This window comes from Diadema antillarum, unplaced genomic scaffold (assembly GCF_040938485.1).
Source record: "Diadema antillarum isolate AM-2024a unplaced genomic scaffold, OU_Dant_1.0 seq00000206_RagTag, whole genome shotgun sequence".
NCBI classification, from domain to species: domain Eukaryota; kingdom Metazoa; phylum Echinodermata; class Echinoidea; order Diadematoida; family Diadematidae; genus Diadema; species Diadema antillarum.
Genome location: NW_027271265.1, coordinates 61,125 through 80,610, shown reverse-complemented (window position 1 = coordinate 80,610; position 19,486 = coordinate 61,125). Strand labels below are relative to the sequence as shown.

Below are 19,486 nucleotides of genomic sequence, written 5' to 3'. Positions count from 1 at the left end.
CCAGGGGATCTTTAGATATCGCGGTAACAAGATATTCGGATGGACGGACGGATGGACAACGCGAAAACATAATGCCTCCTTCGAGGGCGGAGCCATTAAAAAATAGGGTATCAAATTTACAAAATCTTAATCCTCGTTTAGGATACTTTTCAGAGGGTCAAGTGCGAGGATGCTGTACTTAAATGGAAGATACCCCCTCCCTCGGGAATATTTAATACAGTTTTTTAGGACTAAGCTACAAAGAAAATTATTAAATCTTTTTTACCTGGCTGGATGGAACATCTACATCGTTTCCATCATAGAGATGATGACACCTAGATCATTAAATTTGGTTAGAAGCTTTTGATTTTGTAAATTTTCCCATCCATGGAATGGCATATCCTGGTTTTGAGTTCCTCATGAGCCCCACTTGAATTATATTGCATTTCAAACACTTATTGTGCACTATGAGTTTTTCCTAAAGCCACATTCATGCTTGTAGCATGACTCAAAGAGTGAGGAGCAGCAACTCGGGATCTCTTGGTTGCATGAACTCCAAGAACACGCTCCGTCCTTGTCCTTGAGTAGCCATGCTCTGCCACAGCTGCACGTTTAGTAGGGCGGCCAGATGTCAGATGTCTCCTCCCCCCCATTGCAGCTTTTCGCCGCGCTACTGCAGTTGGTTGTACACCAATACTTGGGCCATGTGACTTAAGTGGTGCACCAATGAACTTGCGTGGAGCCAAGTTAGTTGCACCATATTTTCCAAACATGAACATAGCTGATATGATGTTGCTATCTGTCATCTGTTGGAATGTACGAAACATTGCATTCACTGGCTCTTTGAAGGTTTCTGGGTCATGTTGCAGCTTGCTCTTTAGCGTATCAAACATCATGGCCAGATTTGCACATTCTTGCGACGTGTCAGCATCTGGGGGTTAAAAAAAAAATAAAGATATGATAATCGGATTTTTTGGAGAAACACAAGAAATCAAAAAATAACTAGTTTTATGTCATCACTTACTTTCATAATAATTCATTTTCATTTTTTTTTTTGAAAATGTCCATCCGTGATGCCATGATCACAATCACCACCTTTTAATGAACCCCCCGAAATTATCCCGTGTTTATCATCATCCAGTTTGTGCCTTATGAAGATATGAAATGAATTTGAGAGAACAAGCAAAAATAATCTGCAAGCTATGGAAAGGAGAAAAATTACTGGTTCTTTATAAAACAATATTTATACATGAACAGTTTAGCGATTTTATGTACAATTGTTTTCTAGATAATCATTATTTTCCAGCTGGAAATTTCAGAAGTAAAGATAAGATCTAAAGGAACAAATGCACCTAATTGATTTTTCAAAAGATGTTCTTCAGCAATATTAATATAGGGGTATAATTTTTAGAGGTGATTTGTCTGGAAGTGGACCAATATGTTGCTTATATGAGAGGGAGAGTAAGAGTATTGTCTAGGGTCATTTATCGAGAGGTAGTTAGTGTGTATAGAATAAATGATTGAATATATCATATAACTTCCTCTTCCTCCAAGAAAAATAAAATAAATTAAGAAGAAATACAGGAATAAATGAATACTTAAATGAGATGCTTCCATTCAGTCCCAGTCAGTTTCCCAGAAATATACCCATAACAATAACAAACATATTCCCCTTCAGCCCATATTGCAAATCTAGATATGAACTCTGAACTGTATGTATAACAATAATGAAATAATCATAATAAAATGACAATAATAATAGTAACTAGAGAAGCACTCTGAGAGCACAGACCTCCGCCAAGCATGCAGCTCATTTCCATCATTGATCTTGTTCTTCCATTATGCATATATATATATATATATATATATTTATATCAGTGACTTCCACCCATACGTACTTATACTATAGCATGCTGAAAGTGTTTATAATAGTGTGCTGAAAGTCTCCCGATTTCCAAATATAGAAGCTATTGTTACGTCATAAACCCTCAGCTGCACAGCGCGCCTCACCCTAGCAGAAACTAGAGCACTCACTTTAGTGCGCGCATGCAAACCTCAAATACGCGCAGCCTGAACTCCCAAGTTCATCGACCCTACCTGCTGAAATATCAAAAATCCTTCATAAATTCCCCCCAAATTCTCGGATCACTACCAAAAGTTAATCGTTTGTTACTTCTGTCATTCTCAACCTTTCCTGCAAGTTTCATCCCAATCCGTTATCTACTTTTTGAGTTATTTTGCGCACAGACAAACGAACAAACAAACGAACGAACAAACCAACGGTAACGAAAACATAACCTCCTCCCTTGGTGGAGGTAATAAAAATATACAAAATAATACTAGTACTAATAAATACCTGTAACACAAATCAAACAAGCCTTTGCAATTTTCATCGGTTTTAGAGAAGAAGATGAAAATGGTAAAAGTTTGCGCACGACGCACGACAGACGACGGACAAAGGACGGACAAATTGCAATCGCAATAACTCCCCACCTCATTTCTTACATGTCTCCCTTTACATCACATTACCAGTTATTAAAGCTCTGTCATTAATTCTTACCTTGGACATTAGCTTATTATCTTTAAATATTTGACAATTTACTATTTAATTGATAGCAAAAAAAAAAACCAAACAAATAACCATGTGTGGAGATTGGTTCTTCGAGCAGTTCATCTCAGCATTCTGTGGGCTGGTCAGTGGTTTCCTCAAGGAAGGGGTCTATCTCTTGTCTTTCTCCAATGTTCACATCAGAGGCCGTACCATCATCTGGACTGTCCTGTTGGCCTTGGAGTGGTGCAAGCCAATCAGCTGGGAAGGCAGTAGCATTGACTTTAAAGATACAAATAAATGGTTCTTGTTATATTTCACTAGCAGACATACCCATGTGTGCAGATTTGCCTTATCACATTTACTGGAGAACGCACAGTGATGATGTAATGGAAATGAGGTATCACAGAAATGTTATCTTGAAAGTTCTGCCAAGGAATAATTTGAAGCTTGTCTCATATTTTCACAGGAGTATACATGAAGAGTTTGTTTGCAAAAACCGATAAGTCCATATTTGTCAAATGGAGATATTTGCGATTAAAGGTCAAGAAAAGTAAAAAGAACAATAAGAAAATTGTTGCTTCTTTTGACCACAACTTCAAAAATGTACCTTTATATGTAGTGACCAATATATCATTTAAAAGGTATTATTTTGTACTTTATGACAGAGACCGTACTTCAAAATGTTCAAAAATGGACTTATCGGTTTTTGCAAACAAACTCTTCACATGCAGTTATTTGCAAGTAATTTTTTGTTTGTCCACATATGCAGAAAACTGTAATTAAAGTCATGCGGGTGTTAAATTTCAGTGATGTTTATTGTGATTACTGTTTTCTTTTTGTTTTGTATATTTGTTATTGGTTGTCTCAAGCATTGCATCACATGATCACAAAAGAATCTTTGCAAACATTTTGGAAATAAAAAAATAAAGAATTGATTTTTTTCATGAACTACATCTTTTGAATCTGTAATTATGTTTATTGCTAAGGCAAGACATGTAGAATATGCAGAATCAGCGATATATACTTATTACAACAGAAAGGTACATATTGTTCTACATCAGCAGATACGTAGTAGGAGTGGTTATGAAACCGAATGAAATTCAATTTGTATGTCATATTAAAACGGCAAAGGATATTCTCTGTAATTTAGATATTTTGTCGTTGCTATGAATTTGGAAAAAAACAAATATAAATCTATCGTTTCTATCGCTTAATGTATGCGGCCTCAGAGAATACTTTAAATGCAAGAAGGTGTTTAAATATTTACAGGATAGAAATCTTGATGTCGTATTTTTACAAGAGACGCATAGTACCAAAGAAGTGGAGTTATTTTGGAAATGCCATATGAAAGGTACACTTTACTTTTGTCATGGAAGTAACCTAGCCAGAGGGGTATTCCTTCATTACAGATGGGTTGGATTTTGAGTCGATACAAACGATCTACGATTCACAAGGGAGATATATTGTACTGTGTATCAAAATGTATGATCAAATTTTCACCTTTGTCAATATATATGCACCAAATATTGTTAAAGAACAAAAACAATTTTGGGCTGAGATTAGTAATACCTTGAGTAATATGGAATATATAAATGACTCAATTCTGATCCGCACTGGCGGTGATTTCAATGTGTCGTTGAATGCAAGTCTCGATCAAATGGGTAAAGAAGTTCATTACCGATCGGTTGGAGGAAATAGTAGACAAGAATTGATTTCTTTTTTAAATCAGTTTGAGTTATGTGATATATGGCGATTTTACAACCCAAAGGCTAAACAGTACACTTGGAGAAAACGAGATTTCACTAGCCAGAGCAGACTTGATTATTGGTTCATCCCATTTGAGCACCAGGATATGGTGTCTAAAGTTGACATAGTACCATCCGTCTCCACGGATCACTCTGCAATCTTTTTTCAATTAGAAATCAAAGAACAAAGATCCGGTAAAGGTTACTGGAAGTTCAATTCGTCTCTTTGTACAGACAGTGCATTCTGTCGCGAGCTGAAAGTTAATTTTCAAGAGTGGAGGATAGAAGCCAATATGTTCAATCCCAATTCATTGTGGGAATATTTGAAATTTAAGGTAAGACAATTTGCACAAAAGTACAGCAAGGAGAAAGCTCAATTAGATAGAAAGAAACGTAATAGATTAGAAAAGAAAATACAAGACATAGAACAGATGGGCGAGCAAATAGACAGAAAAAAGATGGAAGAATATGAACAGGCCAAACAATTATTAGAAGAATATTATACTAAGATTACTGAAGGTTTGATTATACAGTCTAAAGCAAATTGGATAGAATATGGAGAAAAGAGTAATAAATATTTTTTATCATTGGAGAAGCAACGTAAGAATAGGTCCATTATTAAAAGATTAAAGGTTGGTAATAAGTGTATAGAGAGTGAGACAGAGATACTTTCACAAATTAAATCTTTTTATGAATGTTTATATTCAAAACAGACAGTACAAACGAATGATAAAAATGCTCATGAGTTTTTAAACACTCATGGTATTTGTTTATCTAAGCAATCTATGTTGTCCTGTGAAGGTAAACTTACTCGAGAAGAGTGTTACAAAGCTTTGTATTTAATGCCCTCTGGAAAGTCTCCAGGTAATGATGGTCTCACAAAGGAATTTTATCTTCAGTTTTGAGATATCATTTCAGAACCTTTTTTAACTTCTTTAAATTACTCTTATGAGAATATGGAACTGTCGATTAGTCAGAAGCAAAGCGTTATTACGCTGATACTCAAAGCGAAGAAAGATAGAAGAGATTTACAAAATTACCGTCCAATTTCACTTCTAAATGTAGACGCAAAAATATGTTCTAAGGCACTGGCTACGAGAGTTAAACGAGTGCTAGATGAAATAATACACCCAGATCAGCACGCATTCATCAAAGGAAGGGAAATCTGCGAGGCCATATGTAATGTGCATGATATGTTTCATTTTTTTGCGTACTGAGGAAATAGATAGTTTTATTGTATCGATTGACTTTCACAAGGCATTCGATTCTATCGATCATGAGTTTATGTACCATGCATTAGAAGCTTTTGGATTTGGTCCGTCTTTTATTAGATGGACAAAAACTTTATATTCAAATATCGAAGGATGTGTACTTAACAATGGAACATCAACTGGCTATTTCCAGATAACACGTGGTGTCAGACAAGGTGATCCCTTGTCCCCTTATCTGTTTATCATTGTATTAGAGACACTAGCAATTCGTTTGCGCTCTTCACAGGATCTAGCCGGCATCACAATTAACGACAAAGAGTTCAAGTTGTCACTTTACGCCGATGATTTCTGTTCGTTTTGTTGCGATGCCTCCTCTGTCAAGAGTTTATTCAAAATTCTTGATCAATTCTGTAAATGCTCCAGTTTGAAATGTAACCAAGAAAAGACAGAGATTTTGATCGTTTTAAAAGCAATCAATATCGATCGAAAAAGAAGAGATTAAAAATGTGTTAAAATATGAAGTTCGTGTTGTTGACACGATTAAAATCTTGGGAACTTATGTTGGTTATAACGCAGAGCGATTTCAAAATGATAAAATGGCCGAATTGATGTCTGGATTGAGAAAATTGTTGAATTTATGGAAAATTAGGAAACTTACACTGTTTGGAAAAATACTTATTCTTAAAACTTTCGGAATTTCAAAATTTATTCACTTTTTGGCCTCCATTATCATTCCTAAGAAAATAGTAAAGGAGATTGAAAGAATGTTTTATGACATTTTGTGGAATGGCCCAGATCGAATCAAACGTTGTGTGATGATACAAGAATTGATCAAGGGCGGTCTGAAGATGTTAGATGTACATTCTTTTATCGATGCACAACAGTTGACCTGGATAAATATGATGAAACCTGAAAAATCCACAAGTATGGTTTCAAGTAATTGGATAAATTAATTAGATGAATATGGCGGAATTTTTATTTTCAATAGCAATTATGAAATGAGCAATTTCTCTCCGAATATACCCAGATTTTACTCCTCTCTTTTGCAGAAATGGCTGTCGATATCCATACCAATGGAAAATCAAGCTTTCATATCACAGATAATTTGGAACAATGCCGATATCAATATTGACAAAAAGATGATTTTTTTACAAAAGAATGTTGTGCAAGGGTATATGTCTGCTTCACCAAATTATATCCCCTGAAGGACATCTTAAAGATTTTCGTATTTTACAAGTAGAATTTGGTATTGATAGTAATGATTATCTGAGGTTACAAGGTATTTGGTCAGCTGTTAAAAAGAATACAGAATTTCAGGTTCTATCAGTTAGCACAGAATTTCAACAAGTCCTCAAAGACATTGTCGTCCTTCCGGAACGCTTACGTCAGAGTGCCCGATTAAAGAGCAGACATTGTTATGATGTATTAGTAGAATTTAAATATGAAACGTCTGTTAGTGCTCTTACAATGCAGTCTAATTTTGATATGACAGAGCAGGATATATATAAAGCACGTAAACTCATAGTGCAAGCGTCAATAGATGCAAGAAGTAGAGAATTTCAGTTTAAGATACTTAAAGGACAAGTTCACCTTCATAAACATAAGGATTGAGAGAATGTAGCAATATTATTAGAACACATCATTGAAAGTTTGAGGAAAATTGGACAATCCGTTCAAAAGTTATGAAGTTTTGAAGTTTTTGTTCAGTAACCGCTGGATGAGAAGACTGCTGCAGTGTGTGAATAACTTAGATGTCACATGCGTACAACAATATAAGGAAAATGTAAAGAGAATTTCACAAAATTTCATTTTTTGCAAAAAGTACACATTCCCTCGACTCGTTACCGACAAATGTTATGGGTAATATTATTCCCCCTGCCTTTAGAAAGAGTCAAGTCAAGTGCTCTTTTATTATGCGAAAAAAGTGAAAATATGTTGAATTTTCTTTACATTTTCTTTATACTGTTGTACGCATATGACTCACAAGCTGTAGTAGTCTCCTCATCCAGCGGTTCCAACACAAAAATTTTGGGTTCATAACTTTTGCATCGATTGTCCAATTTTCCTCAAACTTTCACTGATGTGTTCTACTAATATTGCTACATTCTCTCAATCCTTATGTTTACGAAGGTGAACTTGTCCTTTAATAACATATTACCATTAAATTATAAGCTGTTTAAAATGAAGTTAGTGTATTCCCCTTTATGTTCATTTTGATGCATTGAGAATGAAACGATTGAACACATTATGTGGAAAGCAGTAGCACTATCCTTTCAAATAGTTATTAGAGTTGAAAGTGAAGAGTAGGGACAAGGTTTTTCAGAAATGAAAAAGGGATTCTAAAGACACACCTAATCACACTGTTCTCTGTTTGTCCTTTTTTAAGGCTATGTTAACAAAATGTCGATACGGCATAGGCCTAGATTTCAATAATTTTAGATTGTGTATATGCACTTACCACTCGGCATCTTGTTAGCAACCTTAAGGTTATGTCAGTTTTTAACATTCCTTTCCATTATAAACCCACACAGACAACATACCATAAGAGAAAAATGTGCATGTATAATTAAGAAGCTGAACAAAATTTATTCTTTGTCATGTATCTCTCAGCTGTGATTACCAAAAATGTTCGAGATAAACTGCTAAAAAAACACACTTTCCTGCCCGTTTTATGATACCAAATTTTAGCATAATGTAAAAGAAGACCCGCTCTTTCAGAAAATATGAAAAAGTCAAGTTCGGCTAGGTTGACCCATTTCACTTATTTTCAGTCCTCCACACGCGAAATCAGTGTGTGCGACTTTATGTTCGTTGGAAGACAAACAACAAACAACACATTACCGATGACAGGCAAAAATGGATGGCAATAGCTTTTTAGAGCCTTATTGACTCAGGTGAGCTAAAAAAAACCCGAAATGTACTGAACCTGATGATCACTATTCCTGATGTATCTTGGGTTGTTGTATGGAAAATACACGTAGAACATGTAACTAAATCTAATCGTCTTGAATGAGTTACAACATGGGGAGAGTGGTTACATTTCAAGAGCACTATGACTTAAACATAAAGAAATACTCACTTCCAGTTGCTATGTTCAGCATGGTGGCTCGCTCCTCCGGTGTACTGGGTAGGAAGTTATCGCTTGCAACCTTGAGATGGAAGTGAATGGCAGCTTGGTGTTTACACGCATCTCCAGATAGGCCAGCATTGCAGGAGCACACACCAAGACTCATATCCACAAGGTAGGTACTGGAGCCATCACTACTTCTCACTTCATATGTCATTTCTCCAGTCTGCAGTGAGATTAAAAAATGTATACAATCATTGTAACATGGAATTGGTACTTGAAAGTACAATCACGCAACTACTTTAGATTGTGTCCATTATCTACGTACTCTGAAGTGAGTTTACCAACTAATCAAGCTGAAATCATTTATAATGAAAAGATTGACACCTCTCACAACAACCTTGGAGCTAAAAAGTCAAGTTTCATGAAAATAAATACTGATAGAATTCAAGGACAATGCATCAAGTTACACCATGGCTCCTTGCTCGCTGGTTTTGAATTTAATATAACTACATGTATTAAAACTAGTCTGACTTGAGGTGCACTGTCACATATGCAACTTGAGCAACTGCCCCATTTCAAATGAATATCGATCATACAGTAAACCGTGCCTAATTCAAACTCGCACAAGTCGAATAATCACGAAGGTCTTATCAAGTCCTCTTCATTTCATATTCTTTTATTTTTAACTGTTTACTCCTCATTAATATATGTTGAAGATTATAAGTCGAAGCTATAATTCTTTAGTCCAAACTCCCAACAGATTGAATTTAGGCGTGCAAGGTTGACTGTATTTCAAAAACTTTACAACATATCCCAAACACAAAGATCATCAAATTTGGTTTTGGAGTTTATTTTTGTGAGTTGTTAATTTTGAATTGTCACTTTCGAGATTTGACCGATTTTTAGTTCCTATTGACCGATTCTGTGACGCGCTATGTGTATTTTTGGCATAGGCAGCGCCATTACTTTGTACTCTGTTTTATAGCGCCTTGAGTATCTTTTTTTAGGTAGAAATGTGGGCTTTATACGAGTCTCACTATTACTATTATTATTTTCATTACGCGGTGTCTCAGCCGACCCCCCCCCCCCCCCTTTCCCCCACGCCTCCCCCACCGCCTTCCGCGCACGGAATGAAAAACTGATGCATGGTTGCTTTAGCCAATAAGCATCTCGTACTGAGTGCGCGAATGCTTGCTTATTGCGCGAACCTTTGTTACAAGTGCGCGATAAACATGTTGCCCGTGGGGTGGGGGAGAGGAGGGGGGGGGGGGGTCGGCTGGGACACCGCAAAATGAGGTAATGGCTGCTCCCAGTGGCGCTGTGGGCCCTCAACGAACCCGAATTGGTCAATTAACAGGGATGATAATGAGTAATGAGTGCAAACCCCAAAAATGAAATTTCTTAGGAAATCACTCCAACCAAATTTGGAGAATTTAGTGTTATTATAGTGACAAGACGTTGTTCTATCCGCAAAATGAAAAATATACACAATACGATCAGCATTGCCCTAAAAATCAATTATTAATATTGATTCATTAATCATGCCCCGAACCTCTGAATTAGGCAGTTCTCGAAAATGACAGTCCAAATCAAATCACTCATAACATCAAATGTTCTCAACCGAAAAGGATGATTATGTGTTATTTTACTCTCGGAAAACAGAGGTTCTTTCTACAGAGTTAAAAATTAATAACTGAAAGTTAAGGCGAGGTCCTGAAAATCCACTGATCCTTTTTTATTGGGCCACCCTTTACAAATAAACAAAGAAAGTAAGTCCCCCCTTTTAAAAAGGAGCATAACTTTTTAAAGGAGGGGTGTCCAGTAACAAAATTTGGCAGGAACATTTTTCAACATGTATCTAGCTACCTTGTGTATGAAAATCAATATGTTCCAATACTGCAGTATGTCATGTCTGAGTGCACACTCATAAAAGGGAAAAATGTCACTTTTCAAAAGTCACAAGGGTCTTTTTGTAAGCTCTTCTACAAAGAATTTCATGAATTTTGTTTCTCGTGTACATTCAAAGAGAATTTTTGATGTAATGCCAATCTTTAGACCCCATCCACATATCCCAGCAGTTTTTACGGTTGAACGGGCATAAATTAAAGGTGTAAATCACTTTGTTCCACCCCTCCTTTTCTGGCTAAGATCAATATTTGTGAAAACGCTGCAAATTGCAAATTTCCTTCAAAAAAATGTTTTTTTTAATGACCGTTAAAAATATCCAGATCCATGGGATAATGTCTGATCATTTAAAACATAACAAAAATAGCACTTGAAACATGCATTTGAAACTGAATTTGCCAATTTTTTGCTAAATCTTCTACCTAAAACAGAACACTTGTGACTTTTGAAAAGTGACATTTGCCCCTTTGATGTGTGCTCACTCATGCATAACTCAATGGATTTTTACACACAAGCGAGCCCATTATTTGAGGAACATTACTGCCAAATTGCATTGCTGGAAACCCCCTTTTCAAAAAGTTGTGTTACTTTGAATATAGGGGGACTTACTTTTTTGTTGTGTTTATATATCTATATCTATCTATTATATGTATATATATATATATGTATACAGTAGATACATTCAATATATACACTGTAGATACATTCAATTTTTATTAAGTTTTCCGGATCAGCAATTATGTTCGTTCGGCTGACTGAAAATAGATTTTATCATTAAACTTGGATCAATGAACCACTCAAAGGGCAGGTGAAGAATCAATGCTATTGCTATATGCTATGGTGGCAAAGTATAATAGCTTTAAGATATACCTTCGAGATATCTTCCTTTTTGCAGCTCGTAGGCCTCATTCGAGGAGAGGTCATGGGTCTTTGGTTTGCAACAGCAATAAGCCGTCTCTGGTAGTGTGGTTCAAGGCGAGACAAGATGAAGTGCACTAGCTGAGGGATGTTGAAGGCTTTTGTCCTGTGGAGAATGTTGTCTTTCAGCACCCTCATCGCAGCTTCGACATAATTATTGGTGTTGTTTCCACGGACAAGAAATGATGATCTGAATGACAGTCCCCACAGGGCTCGCCTCTCATACAGTGCATTCAGGTAGTCAAGGTACTTAGGAAATCTACAGACAATGAAATTAGAAGTTGAAGGAGAAAACTTACAAAAAATTCACTGATGTATGCGTCTGTATATTTCTCAACGTTCCATTACTGGAATTTCATTCACTTTTCCTTAATTTTCAAGGCGCATGTGGTGTGTTTCACACTGCGTGGTTGGTAGCAATGGGTTCACAATTAATCAGTATCCCACATACTGATTGAGGTAAAGGCTATTACAGATTTTGTTGGAGTTAGCAGGAGACCTAGCAGGCAGTAGCTGTCTCCATGTTCACATTAGATCTAACAGGGTGTGGTTACAATTAATACATATGTGTGTATGTTACGCAGTTCATACTGGCATACCAGTACAGATGCATGCACTAGCTGAACGTAGTACAGAATAACGAAGGCAGTGTACGGCTTAACACACAAGCTAGATGTGCTATAGCTATAAGAATGAAATAGGCAAGTGGCGCTAATTCACATAAGTATGTTAAAGTTGGATCATCTGAAAAGTGGAGAATTTGTGACTGGTAAATCGCATGTTTCCACATAACAATACATAACTAGTTTCGTCAAGTTAGTCAACGTTCATCATTATTACATGCATGCATTGTAACAGCTGCAAACAATATAAAGAGTAAGAAGACCTTTGAAGATAAATGGGCACTGCCATGCCAATTTCAAGTACACGTGTACTTTGATTTGCAACAGTTTGCGTTTGCACAGCTTTGTTATTCAAATTTATGAAGTTCTTCCGTCGTGATGTTTTCATTGCAACTGATTGACAAATTGCCCTACATCGACGTGGATGCATATGAATAGAGACTTCTATGCCATTACAATCGAATGGTGCTTGCTGCACAATGTGATAGTAGTGTGACATTAGAGCACGATCATAAGATGTATCCTTCTATTATACTTATGTAGGATATTACAATAAAAAACTTTGAACAAAATCATCTTCTGTTACAAGGTGTCTAGAGTCATGAATATGAGTGCCTCCTAAAACATTATATATCTTCCGAGTATTTTATACTGTGCCTTTTCCATTTACTTCTAATTTGTAAGCATGTCATTATACAGATTTCAGTAGGCCTGCAGTACCTGTGGAATCTATGAACACCATCTCTCCACTCTGCCTTGTCGTATGCACCCTCCTCATCATTGGTGTACAAATGGCTATGATGATGTGGTCATCCTCTTTGGCCATGGCTGCACACTTCATTCCCACCTCTGTGTTGTATGGGGTGATGACTCTATCTTCAATGGCGTCAATCATCCCTTGTCCATCCCCTGCTCCATAATTTTTGTTAAAGATATGGTAGTACAGTCTGCAGTGTAGAAATAATCACAATGTGCAAACTCATATATCATTAATTATTCCAAATTTCACATGTAACCAATATGGGAAGATCATCATTAAGCATTCCAATATAACTTGTGTGCCAGACAGTTTCTGAAGTCCTATCAACTTCACTACAAGTGTCATAAAAACCTTTACCCTAAAAGTGATGTGATTTAATTCAGTTCATTCAATTTTTAAAACAAGCATGAACTGATTGATTCTTTTCTCCTCTTAATGTTATTGCCATAAGGTTTATTGGTATATAGTTGCTCTTGTTTGTTTCTTCTACCCTGGCAGGTGTGTATTTCGTATTGTATTTTGTACTTCAAGGGTATTTTTATTCACTCAAAAATATAGTACAGACATGTGATTCCGACACTATTAATTCAACATATTTATGATAATTTTCTGTGTATCCTTTGAGGCAAACTTGAAAAATGAAAACTGAATCTTAAAATTGATTATTACAAAGATGATAATTTATTACCTATTTCTGTTTATATGCCGAGCTAGCTTCTTTTTGTTTTCTTTATTTATTTCATTTTGTTATGTTCTTGGCTACTTTAATTACCCATTATGTTATTATGCGAATTATGCAGTATTTAGTACACAATTTTATTTCTTTACAGGGGCCTATAATTGACAAGCATTCCTTTTAAATAGGCTCCTTCCACATCTTAAACTTGTTATACACACTAAATAATATAGAATCAATCATGCATAAAATCCAGTTCTCTCAATTCAATAGGCATTACAATAATTGCATGCATGACTGCATGTGTATGTGAATTTGGTACTCCGTTGTTGAAACATTGATACAATCTGGCATTTTCAGGGTCAATGCATGATGATGATTGTGATACTGGTGATCATAAGGGCAATGATAAGAATTGTTTACCTATAACAAAATTGGAGGTCGGGGCACACAGCTCTATCCGCAGACTTTGTGATGTAGCCCTCAGGGTCATCGACTTGCATATCACTATGAAGTATTGTGAGGGCGGTTTGAGGAGAATGCCCCTGTTCAAACAGTTATTGCAGCTTCTTCACTGCCTCCTCTCCAACATCCCTGTACTTGAGTGAGGCAGGGATGCTTGACGCATGATTGTGAGTCCAAGTGATACTCACTTCAGTTGGCCACTCCGGCATGTGGGTGTCTGAGCTCCTGCATGCAGAACCAAAAAAAAAAAAAAAAGTAATCATTTGTGCAGTGAATACAATAGGCTATGGTCAAATAGTCTATTCACTTGTCAACACTTGACAAGTTATTTCCAGGGCTAGCAAGGGTTGGCAAGTGTTGTGAATTTTGGATTCAGGTGATCTGGCCCTCTTTTACAAAATTCTGGATCTGCACATGCTCATGCATTCACTAAATGTAGTGCTTAAATTAGGTAAATAAGTAAAATATTGGTCACATAACCCAGAAGGCAAACTTAGAGAACTTGCAAGTTTGAGCAAGAAATTATTTTAATTGAAAAGAACTGTGAACATTTGATTGAAATCAGACCCTTCAACCCCTCCCCCCCCCCCCAAAAAAAAACACACACAAAGAGGTTATAAATTGTTGAAGTCTCTATCACAACAACAACAACAACAAAAAATATTGAACAGTGCCTATGAATATGCAAATGACTGAGTTGATGTCCTTGCCTCATAATTTTCCATTGACTTTGTACATGAAAATGACACTTAAGAATTCTCTTGAATTTTGTGATACGTCAAACATATACATGGATCTTAAATCTGTGGGTAAACATTTGTATAAATTCAGTGAACAACTGTGATGCCATGGCAGCAACACTCATTTCCATTTTCATTGCATTTTTATGGAATTTCAAGCCTTAGCTTATTGTGATTAACCCCTGCAGCTTCCTTGATAAAACACAACAAAATACAATAACTCTTACACTCTTCTCAATGTCTAGTTTATGTATAGAAAAGCATATGTCATTTTTTCTTCTATATTCACTACCAAGTAATTGTCATCTACACACATTTTATAACTTGACTATTCTACCCTACCCCTAGGGCCCTTGGGTACCTTGTGAACAACTTCAATATATATATATATATATATATATATATATATGTATATACTTTTTCTTCATTTCCTTATCTTTTATTCAAGTTTCATCAAATTTTCAGTGTTCTTGTCTGTTCTTGCTCTTTGTTTGAAAATTTACTTGGGACTGGCTTATACTTATCCTTTAAAGTCAAGACACCTGACTGCCTCTGGCTCATTAGATAGAACAGAATGACATTAATGAGTCATGTATTGAAAATTGTTTCTACTATCTTGACCATATGTGATGACTATGCAATGCTAGAGTTTTACCTACCTACTCTGTCTTTTCCTGGAAAACTCTGTCTTTCTGATGGTCACTGTCATGGTAGATGTACAGTCAGTGTTTTTAGGATGAAACTTGGTATACCGTTTTGTCCTCTGCTGTCCATGTTGGCATCTGTATTGTTTCTTGAGAGTCAAAAAAAGAAAAAAAAAAAGAAATGAATCTTATGCAATTTCAATTAAAAATGACTGAATAAAAAAGAGCATGTTATATACTTTGCATATGTTTCACAGGAATATAATTCAGGGTCGCACAAAATCATACTTACTGTCAACAATACAAGTACCGGTATAGAAAGTTTGTTACAATGGTAAAAATTACATTAGGTTTTGTCAATAACAAACACAATGATTTACAATAGTTATTTATATTTGTCATAACTATTTGACATACTATGCATTAATAACATTTAGAACCACAAACATCCTGTGCATTTTGTGCAAAACAGTTCAATTTACGACATGTACTTCATTTCTTCTTAGTTCTGGTTTGCTATTATTAAGTCCTTCACTTTTAGCTACATGTAGGTCTTTAAATGCTGCCACCCATTCTCATTTGATCTGTACTCTATTTTTGTCATCAAGTGTCATTCATTCCGTTCTTATTCAGAGGTGTTCATTCATAGCATCAAATGAATGAGGATACGTATTAATATAAAATGTACTAGTTATCAATATTAATTTATAAAATGTTAGGGGGAGAGCCTTATTTCATTTTGATATTTGTAATTATAAAATGAAATTTGGTGCATACTTTTGGCAGTTTTTATCAATATGATCTAACACCTTTTTTTTTTCTCAAATCTTGCTTTGCATATTAATTGAAATCAAGGAGACTGGATTGACGTTGGCTTGCTTTTGCTCCGTTCCTCTCTGTTCAATTAAAGAATGGAAGAAATTGAAAATAAGTATGATTGGTGGGTGGTCCTACCTTGAAAATTACAGATCTTCCATGTGCTGGCATGGTTGTCTTTACCCTCCATGTTACTTTTGTCTTTTCTTGAAAAGTAACCAGCCACTGCTGCCAGCTGTCAGGTGTTCTTGACTTCAGGCGAAATGTGGCTGAAAAGTTTGAGGCATTGTCATTGACACTGAAGGAACAGACATGTACCGGCGGCGCAACCGGGTCAACTGGCAATATTGCCTGTGCAAACAAACAATGGGAGAAACTTTCAGAAAGGGGCTTTTGCAATCAAATAATTGTAACTTGACAAATAAACATGCAAACTGATTCACATCGATCACTTCTTTTTTAATGTTCCAGAATTTGCTTTGAGAATATTCAAACTTTTTAGTGTAAGAATAAATAAAATCCCTCCCCCTCCCCCCCCCCCCGAAAAAGAAAGATAGGGTTCAAGTAAAATGAAGAGGGATGCTTCAATTCACTCAAATTTGAAAATATTTCAGGGATGGATTTTGTTTCTATCATTTCTACTCTAGCTAAAATCCCTTATTTTCCTTTCATTTCATCCCTTTAACTTTAAAGCCCAAACTTAGTTTGGTTTTAAGGGAGAAGTTTATCAATCTTTTAAAAACTGGAGGATTCTCACTCCAGACACCAGGAAATTAACTCAAACACACCGAAAGTTACTGTTAACGACAGATTTGAGTAAACAATGAATGACCACTAGAAGGAGCTCTGTATATATTCCTATGGTAAAAATCTCGGGTCCCTTTTAAGCAGTGACATGTCAATTTGTCATAGGCCTACAAATCTCCACACAAGATGTGCAGTCTGTATGTGACCGTGCACCTCAAAACGAACATAAAGTCGCACACACTGATTTTGCGTGAGGACTGAAAATAAGTGAAATTGGTCAACCTAGCCGAACTTGACTTTTTCATATTTTCTGAAAGAGGGGGTCTTCTTTTACATTATGCTAAAATTTGGTATCTTAAAACGGGCAGGAAAGTGAGTTTTTTTAGCAGTTTATCTCGAACATTTTTGGTAGAATAGTGTGATTAGGTGTGTCCTTAGAATCGCTTTTTCATTTCTGAAAAACCTTGCCCACAATCTTCACTTTCAACTCTAATAACTTTTGAAAGGATAGTGCTACTGCTTTGAAAGATGGCATTAATTATGGACAGAATGTGTTGATGAGGCATGCTTAATTTCAGTTTAATCTGATAATCCCTTCATTATTGTTACTTTGGTGGTTTACTTCCTGTTTTTTGTCCCATTCATCGCACAGCCAGCACGGTTTGGTAAAGATTAAGCGCTTGAATAGACACTGTACTTCAGAGCCTCTTTTCTCAGTTCACACTTTTCCTGAGTTTGTGCTTTCTTTCCAATATTTACATAGGTTAGGAGAGTCCATTTGATTTGAGTTATACATCATTTGAAAGCTTAAAGTCTGCTCTTTCAGAATATGGTCTTAACTAAAAATTCATGTCTGGCGACTTTTTGTTTGTTTTGAGGTGCAGGGTCACGTATATATTCCTATGGTAAAAATCTCGGTTCCCTTTTAAGCAGTGACATGTCAATTTGTCATAGGCCTACAAATCTCCACACAAGATGTGCAATAACCACTATTGAGTGTTTTTAGCTTCAGAAATAGATCTAGACTCTAGATCTAGACCTAACTTGCTTAGTATAGTCACCTATTAAACGTTAGAATTAAAGTTTTAAACTGATTGATCTTGTTATTCATATACCTAAAGCACAGTTAAGGCTATGTTACTTATCCTACTATTAAAGGACAAGTTCACCTTCATAGACATGTGGGTTGAGTGAATGCAGCAATATTAGTAGAACACATCAGTGAGAGTTTGAGCAAAATCGGACAATCCGTTAAAAAGTTATGAATTTTTAAAGTTTCTGCTCAGTCACGGCTGGATGAAAAGACTACTATAGCTTGTGATGTCACATGAGTACAACGATATAAAGAAAGAATAAAGAAAATTCAACATATTTCTATTTTTCTCGCATAACAAAAGAACACTCGACTTCTCTCTTTCAGAAGGCAGGGGGAATAATATTACCCTTAACATACGTCAGTAGCAAGTCAAAGAAATGTGCACTTTATTAAAAAAGTAAAGTTTTGTGAAATTCTCTTTTTATTTTCCTTGTATAGTTGTACGCATGTGAAATCATACACTGTAGTAGTCTTCTCTTCCAGCAGTGACTGCGCAGATACTTAAAATATTTGTAACTTTTGAACGGATTGTCCAATTTTCCTCAAACTTTCACTGATGTGTTCTACTAATATTGCTGCATTCTCTCAATCCTTATGTATATGAAGGTGGACTTGTCCTTTAAAGACAAGTATTAAAAGATACATTTTACCTACCAAAACATACCAAACTTCATTCATGTGAAATCTTATTAAGTTTAAACTTTAAGATCACCCCACAGCATTGCGTTGAATTCACATCCAGACAAAAACTCTGCCGCTCAGAAGGGGCTCAGACTTTGCTCCCAACTCAGTCATTTTTGTACACACATACAATACTATACTTATAGCCTTGCCCTATGTGCTAGGCTAGGTCTTCTACAAGTCACATGTCAAATCAGACACCCAGGGCCTAACTTTAATAATTTTAAAGTTTTACTAATTATTAAGCATTTACCCATTAACTTTAGAAAAAGTTAGGTAGACTAGGTTTAAAAGCCACTTCACTGGCATACGGCGGACTGCTTGTCACGTTCATGTAACATAGAGTCTAGACTTTGATATAGAAACCTCCCTAGTCATACATCCATTGTCATGGACATGGCATCATGCCCATTGTGTTGTGCGGATCTCTACTGCACTACTCTCAATGACAATGCATTTACTTATCATTATGGAAAATTATTTAAAAAATCACCGTGCAAAATGAAATCAGTCGAAAACTACCCAAACTGCTAATAAAACTTACCCTTAACTGAGCAGGAATGGTGTCTTAACACATTGTTGACACATTAAAAGACAGGTACAATCATACCGTGTTAGCCTTTACTTTGCCGCGAATATCAGATATCAACATCTGCGCTGGCGCTATATTATGCGCTGCGCTGGCGCTCGGCCGTGATAAGGCAAAGGAACGTAACTCAAAATTTGGGCATTTTGAGTTATGAGCATCCGGCTCCTAAATAAAATGTGCTCTTTTTAATGGTGAATGTCTCAATTCTCAAATGTTTACCATTTCAGAGATAAAAAGCGTATCTCACACACCTTTTTCACAACGTTGCCG

The 19,486-nt window shown here is 36.0% G+C and overlaps 1 pseudogene; it reads right to left on the bottom strand.

Annotated features, from left to right (window-relative positions):
• Window positions 1-434: 434 nt before the first annotated feature.
• LOC139728948 (uncharacterized) lies at window positions 435-19,204 on the bottom strand (annotated as a pseudogene).
• Window positions 19,205-19,486: the final 282 nt, after the last annotated feature.